General features: G+C 34.9%; 1 pseudogene; it reads left to right on the top strand.

The window, feature by feature from the left end:
* Nucleotides 1-2,826: 2,826 nt before the first annotated feature.
* On the top strand, nucleotides 2,827-6,199 carry LOC120129782 (annotated as a pseudogene).
* Nucleotides 6,200-7,349: the final 1,150 nt, after the last annotated feature.

Raw genomic sequence — 7,349 nt, 5'->3', positions numbered from 1 at the left:
ACGGAAACAGATTACATGCATTTAGGTCCTCTACCAATAATATTAGCTCCTGAGGAATAGGTTGTCTGGCCTCTCTGCCTAGAAAGCCGGCATACAAAAGTAGTAGAAGGCATACTCGGACAACATCGACGTCATTCATCCGAGTAAAACCATCTTTCTTATTAAACAATTTCTTCATGTCGTCGACGTGTAAGTTCGGCTTCTCTATTGACTCATCAGGAAAAACCCTGGATAACCATGATGGGCGGGTGATATGACGAGTGTACCGGCCTACATCATCGTGTCCGAATCGTAGACCAGTGATTAAGCAGAACTCCTTCCGCCCAAAACAAGTATACGCCGGTGGAAAATGAAACCATATCTCTTCCTCACCACGTTGTATACTGTCGGGTAGATCGCTAGTCATGGTCTGAAGCCACAAATGGGTCAAACTAGCATCTCCACCCGGATGCTGTACTCTCAGCCATGGCCCGAAGCAGGTTTCTTCAAACAATTTTCTTTGTGCAGGTGAAAGCTTCGAAGCAATTGTAGTGGCTAGGCTAACTTTATTCCTTAATGTCAATGAAGCCGAAAAAAATTTCTACAAAAAAACAATAAACATACCAAGTTAGATATACCAAAAATTACACTGTCAAGATATACCTAAAACAAAACAATAAACATAAATAGTAGTTTATTCTTGAAACTAAAATTTGTAACACTGTTTTTGTCTTTTGGTTGAAATGAAAATCGCAACGAGATAATGAGAATCGCAACGCGGAAATGACTATCGCAACGAGAGAATCACAACGCGAAATGACTATCGCGACCAGACAATCGCAACGCGAAATGAAAATCGCAACCGCGAAATAAAAATCGCAACGCGAAATGAAAATCGCAATGTGATTTTGGTTTCGCGTTGCGATTTTTATTTCGCGTTGCGATAGTTATTTTCGCGTTGCGATTTTCATTCTCGAAACTATTCTTCTTCTGCATTACTTCAACCAAAAGACAAAGCAAAGACAAATACTAACTTCACAGGCTAAACAGTTTAGCAGTATTGGCAGCAATCGAATGAATTTAATAAGAAATCTAAGTGAAATGGTTAATCTATTATTGAAATTACCAGTAAACTTATCATCAATCTCAATATGAAAAACCTAAAATAATGCAAAAATTTCAAAATAAAAATAAAAAAAACTAACCCTCGGAGGTTGATTTTCCATTTCTGAATGATTGTGAGGGATTTTTGACTGTGAATGGTTATGAGGGATTTCACCGGCGATGGGGACGGAAATCTTCGGAGATGGGGACGGATTTCGCCGTAGAGAGTGAGAGATGGAGATGTGACTGAGTGTTGTGTTTTTGGGTTTGAGGTTATGAGTTGCGATTACTGTGGACGGTTCATTTTCCGATTTATTAAGAAAAAATACGTATTTGGAATTTGAAAAAAAAATACGTGTTAATACGAATGGTGCTATGTAAATCGCGTTGCGAAAGTCAGTATCGCGTTGCGAAAGTAAGTATCTCGTTGCGATTTTTTATTATCGCATTGCGATAGTCAGTATCGCATTGCGATTTTCCCAATTCGCGTTGCGATTTACTTATTCACATTGCGATTTTTCCAATTCGCGTTGCGATTTACTTATTCGCATTGCGAATTGGGAAAATCGCAACGATACTGTAGACCATCGCAACGCGATTTTCAACTATCGCATTGCGAAAATGCAACGCAAATTTGCGATAATGGAGATCGCGTTGCGAATTAGCGATCGCATTGCGATTTTGTTGGTCATTTTGGCAAATCCGGAAAAAGTTGGTTAAAATCGTATATTATATGGGATTTTTTGTCACTGAAGTTATTTTCTCTTTTAAAATTTTATAATTGTATACAACATATAATTCAGAAACTGCATAAATTATATTTTAGGTACATCCGATAATTTTTTTTTAACAAAATAGGTACATCAAATATTAATTCATAAACTATATTTCAATCGTATAAAAAAGTTAGATCCTAAGTTTTTTTTTAAAATGTAATTTTAAATTTCATTCCTCTATGAAATTGAGAAATTAGTTTATATACTTTATTTTCTCAGAATTTGAGTATTATACTTCATTAAAACTAAGAAATTAATACATTTTTAGCAAATTCGTGAAATTAAATAATTTAGACACCTAAACAGGAAACATATTATGGTTTGGACACTTATTTTATATTAAAGTTGTTTTTAAAATCAGGGTATATAAATAATAGAGACCAAATGTATGATTATACTAAAATATCACGTCATCTAATCTATTAACTGTTAACGACAGTTAACCCGTGGTAACCATATTTTAATTAAACAAAAACAAAAGTGGCCATATCTTAACGACATTTAACTGTGGTGACCATATATTATGCTTTTTGAAATTAGTGAGGAAAATAGAGAAAACACAAACATAAGGGATCAATCATGTAGTTAACCCTATTTTATTGAAAGCTGTTTTTAAAAGTATAAGGATCAAATTCTGATAAATTAAAATAGAGAGACTAAATTTTCCATTCTAGTAAAGGAGGATGTAATTCATAATTAAACCTTTAGAGAGGAAAAAAGCATCCGTCACATGTACGCGATGTTTGAAATTGAGTTGAACATATATGTATATAAAAGTACCGAGTCAGAGAGGGAGAATTTTCGAATTGAAACTCGTAACCAAAGCTCAGATCCCATATTTTAAGATCAAAATGTAATAACGAAAGCTATTTTTTTCTTGTAAAATCGATTTGCAAATTACAGTCGAAGAGATATTCATCTGGTTTTTTTTTTTTTTGGGGGGGGGGGGGGGGGGAAGGGTTTTAGCTTTTACTTGTGAGCTCAAAATCATCCATTCATCATCACCATGATTTTTGTGGATGGAAAACCCTTTTTCTCTTCATCATCGTCTTCAACCTCTTCGTCTGGGTCTTGGGTATTTCCCCTTCAAATTACCAAGAATTCAAAACTTACGCAAAACGGATTATCTTTTTCTCGTTTCATCATCCCCATTCGCAATTCGCTCGATTCGGCTCTTTGTTTATGATGATTTATGAATTGTTTCTCAATGGATTTCAAGCTAACCTTGCTTTGTTTTGACAGATGATTGTTTCTTTTCTCTTTTATTCTTGTTTTTGTTTTCTTAAACAGCCATCGGATCTGTTGGCGGCTTTGCTGGAACACCCCATTCTAGTGTCTGCTACACGGTCTTTCAAGGAGAGGAAAGCTTCAAAAAAAATCCATGGATTCTAATCTACAAGCATCGTCTAGCAACCCCAAATATGTGTAATTGTTCCAGAGAGAATGCGCCATTGTTGATCCTTCACTTGTTCATGTATGTTGTTTTTCCCCTCTTTACTTCAATCTCGTATCGAACTCGTTACTACAATGTTTTTGTGTGAATAATTTACAGTCTTGTTTCTGATAATTTGTAATATGACATGTAGTAGACAACACCATGTTCGTAGCTCTCGATGTGGGGTTTTGGAACCTGTATTGTTACTAATGTGAAATGTAATTCAACAGGGGTAGTCTTAAAATGAATTTTGAAACTTATACCTACATACATATATATGTGTGTGTTATGTATTCATAGAATGGCAAAATTGGTTAGATAATGTCATGGAAAAATTTTTTGTCGTCTACGGTGTGGCGGGAATTATTTCCTCTGGTAGTGTGCCTGCTATTACACTTCGGAAGAAGCTCGGACTACACGTCATAAGTTTTCAGGAATTATTTCCGAGCGTCTTCCGGTGTGCACTGTAGCAATCACACTACCTGAGAAAATGATTCCCCCACACCCCTACATGGCAATTTTTTTTCATTTCATTATCTAATCAAGTTTGCCTTTATAGAATACATGATCCTAAATAAATAAATAAATTCTGAAGTTTGTATGTCATTTGTTTTACTCAGTTTGGTAATAAACTATTTGTCATTGGTATCCGTTAGTCTTACTGATTTGAATCAGCAGTATTTCCTGACTGGGATTGTATGTACCAATTCAAAAAGATTTCTGGTAATAGAGTTTGTGACTTGGGAGTTATATATCGTTCATGTGAGAGGAATCTTACAGACTCAAATGTCATGGGCTGGAAATGCTGTCAATTTGCTTGTATGTTTTAGGTGGCATCTGAAGACTTTAAAGACTAATGACAATATGTTTCATCCAATTTCATTTCATTTAATCTTCTGAATGTCACGAGAGCATTTTAATATTTTTAAGATGATTAGTGAGCGTGACTTTGGATATTTGTTCATTGTTTTCCGTATTCAACTGAATATAATATTTTTTCATCATTGCTGAACAAAATGTGCTTCCTAGTTATGGAGTTGGTTTTTGAACCCCTTTGCTGTACATATTCTGCCTTGATTCACCCCCAACCTTTCCTTTTCTGGATTTTATAGCTCTATTTATTGCCTTCAACTTGTTTCATTTCTTACATGGAAAGTATGTTGGCACTGATGAAGCCACAACTTGCGTGGGTGTTGCCATCCGGAACCGGAAGAATGGAATGAAAGAATTAGCAATAGATTTCAGAATTGCTTAATGGAATTTTTTCTCTTGTTGGATGGGTTATTCCTATTTTTGTGATTTTTATTCAGGACATCTGTTGCCCATATGGATTCTCCAAAAATCGTGGATACTGGCTTCTCCCAGATGTTAAAGCTAGTTGTTGATCATGATTTAGACGCAGATTTGGATGTACTGCTAATTATATACCCCTTCTGTTAATTCGTTACTGATTTATCATGATTGAAACATAATACTTGTTCTTGAACTGAAGCTTCTGAATTTTAAAACGCAGGTGCATTTAGTTGGCGGTGTTGTAGATGTTTCCCTTTCACCCAATGTCTGTCCCTTGATCTTCGCATTTGTTGTTGATTTTTTCCAGTTGTAGTTACCTGATGTAGAAAAATAGTTGAAACCATGCAGAAGAGACTGGAAAAATTTCATGTGAAGACTCTCTGTGTTCTTAGACATAACACCACATACGATTCTCAAGAAAATGCATATCCCATTTTCAATGGGTTTCTGGTAAGTTCATGATCTCACTATTCCTTGATCTCGAAATGGAAAATGGAAGTGCAGAGCATAGTGAAGCATTTTATCTGATTTTCAGCGGCTCTTGATTCTTAAATGGAAACATTTTGAAACTACTATATCAGTCATTAATTTCAAATGGTTTAACAATATTTGACTGGAAAATAATATGTTCCTTTGCATATTTTCAGGTAGAAACTTCTTCTGGATCCGTCTTCCCTGCCAGCTTCGATAGAACTTCACGATGTCCGGATGAAATTGTCCGGAGACTCCGAGTCTCTGCTTCATATGAAGACCCCCAGTTGGCAAGGAAAGTTACTGGATACTTATGAAACTAAAACTGATAGATTCATCATTGCTTCTTGCATTTGGTAGAATGTTTTTTTGACAATTTATTATTTCATCTATTTATTACAATAGCAATTGTACTAAGCCTACCTAGTTTTACATTACAAGTCTCTTAACTAATATATGTGTGTGTGCGTTTACTATATTATGAACTCGAATTTATTGTTTTCACTCTTGCTTTTACTGTTGACATAGGACCAATCGCCTGGTAAAAATTGTGAAGTCACTGCGAAGTCTTTCCGACTCCGACATCCTTACCACATGCTCTACTTCACCTCTAGCTGAGGGTCCAGACTTTGTGGAGAATGAGAAAAGGTGAACACTTCTTTAAACGAAAAGCTCATATTTATGGTCTCCACACACATGCATGCGCACGCGCACATACACACGAGTTTATATGTATACTCGCATTTGCAGCCCATGACATCATATAGAAAAAGGGTCTCTGAATAATAATGCACTTGTATGTCAGTTTGATTGATTATAAATCTGGTTGTGGGATGGATGGATTGGCTTGACTCTTGTGTTTTCATGCATGGAAATGAGTAATTTCTAAGTGGTGTGTATATCTGGTTTATGTAAAAAAAAAAGTTGTGGGACTATCTGATTAGTCATCAAAACTGGCAAGAAACGTTTCCGATGGTGCAACCACGAGTATTTGAGAGGACCTATAAGGGAGGCTGGGAAAGTGTCATGCCGATCAAAATCCATTGACAAGCCTACTAGTAGTTCATTGTTGTATGCATCATTGAGGTACATAAACATGACCACATCTGTATTGGTTCAATTCATAACATTTTCCATAGACGTGAGGTAACTAGCTAATTGGAAACTAAATATTTTCCATAGACGTGAGGTAACATTTTCCATAGACGGTAGGGCAGTGTTCTTATAGTTGATTTGTTAACTGTGAAAATAAATATACTTGTTTGTGGATGTGGATGTGGATATCAGTTATGATGCATTGTCGTCGTCGTCATTTTTTCTTTTTATATTTTATGCGTATATTTTTTGGTTTATGTTCATGATTGTCCTTTCCAACAATATCTTGTCGACTTTTGTCCAAATGATGATGTTGTTTTGTTGTGGTGGTTGTTTTGCAACTATAATCTTTTTTAGGGTAAACTATGTATTTGGTATCTAAATTATAGTTTTGGTCGTTTTAGTACATAAACTTTCAATTTTTTTTCAAAAAACATACCTAACTTCTACTTTTCATTTCATTTTAGTACTCCATCGTTAAAAACTTAATGTGTTTAGTACCTAAACTATCAGTTTTGAATTATTTTAGTACCTAAACTTTCAATTTTTTCAAAATTTAACGTTAAATTTTGAATGGGCTACTAAAATGAAACAAAAACTAAAGTTTTTAACGGCGGGGTACTAAAATGAAATAGAAACTAAATTTTAGGTATGGTTTGGATAAAATGAAAGTTTAGGTACTAAAATGGACTAAAACTGATAGTTTAAGTACTAAATTCGAGATGTAGTTGAGGTCACTTGATGATTTCTTTGCAATTGTAATCTTGTGCAATAAGATTAGAGTTTGAACAAATATGTGCAAGAAATGTATTTTAAAATGTTAATAAAAATAAAACTTTACTATATTTATATAACTGATATATACACCACACGTCACAATCCTAAGGAAGATGGGCCGACTCTTTCACTTTTGTCAAATAAGAATACAAATGAGAACCGTAATAAAGATACAATTACAGTTAGAAACATTATCAATTACGGTAACATAAAACTTGCTTTGGTTGATGCTTGGGAAAATGGTCATAACACCCGAGTTACTTTAGTAGATGAGAATAACTTTAAAGTATAGATTTGTCTGGATATCCTTAGGTAGGGCGTGAGGCCCTTTAAGATTAGTTAGGGCGTGAGGTCTGAACACTCGCTAGGAGTGGGTTAATTGAGTGTTTAATCTGATGTAGAGATTTCAGATCTCACCT

This window comes from Hibiscus syriacus, unplaced genomic scaffold (genome assembly GCF_006381635.1).
Source record: "Hibiscus syriacus cultivar Baekdansim isolate YM2019G1 unplaced genomic scaffold, ASM638163v2 tig00110503_pilon, whole genome shotgun sequence".
Lineage (NCBI taxonomy): Eukaryota > Viridiplantae > Streptophyta > Magnoliopsida > Malvales > Malvaceae > Hibiscus > Hibiscus syriacus.
The sequence above is the reverse complement of the archived record's forward strand: the minus strand, read 5'-3'. Positions and strand labels throughout refer to the sequence as shown.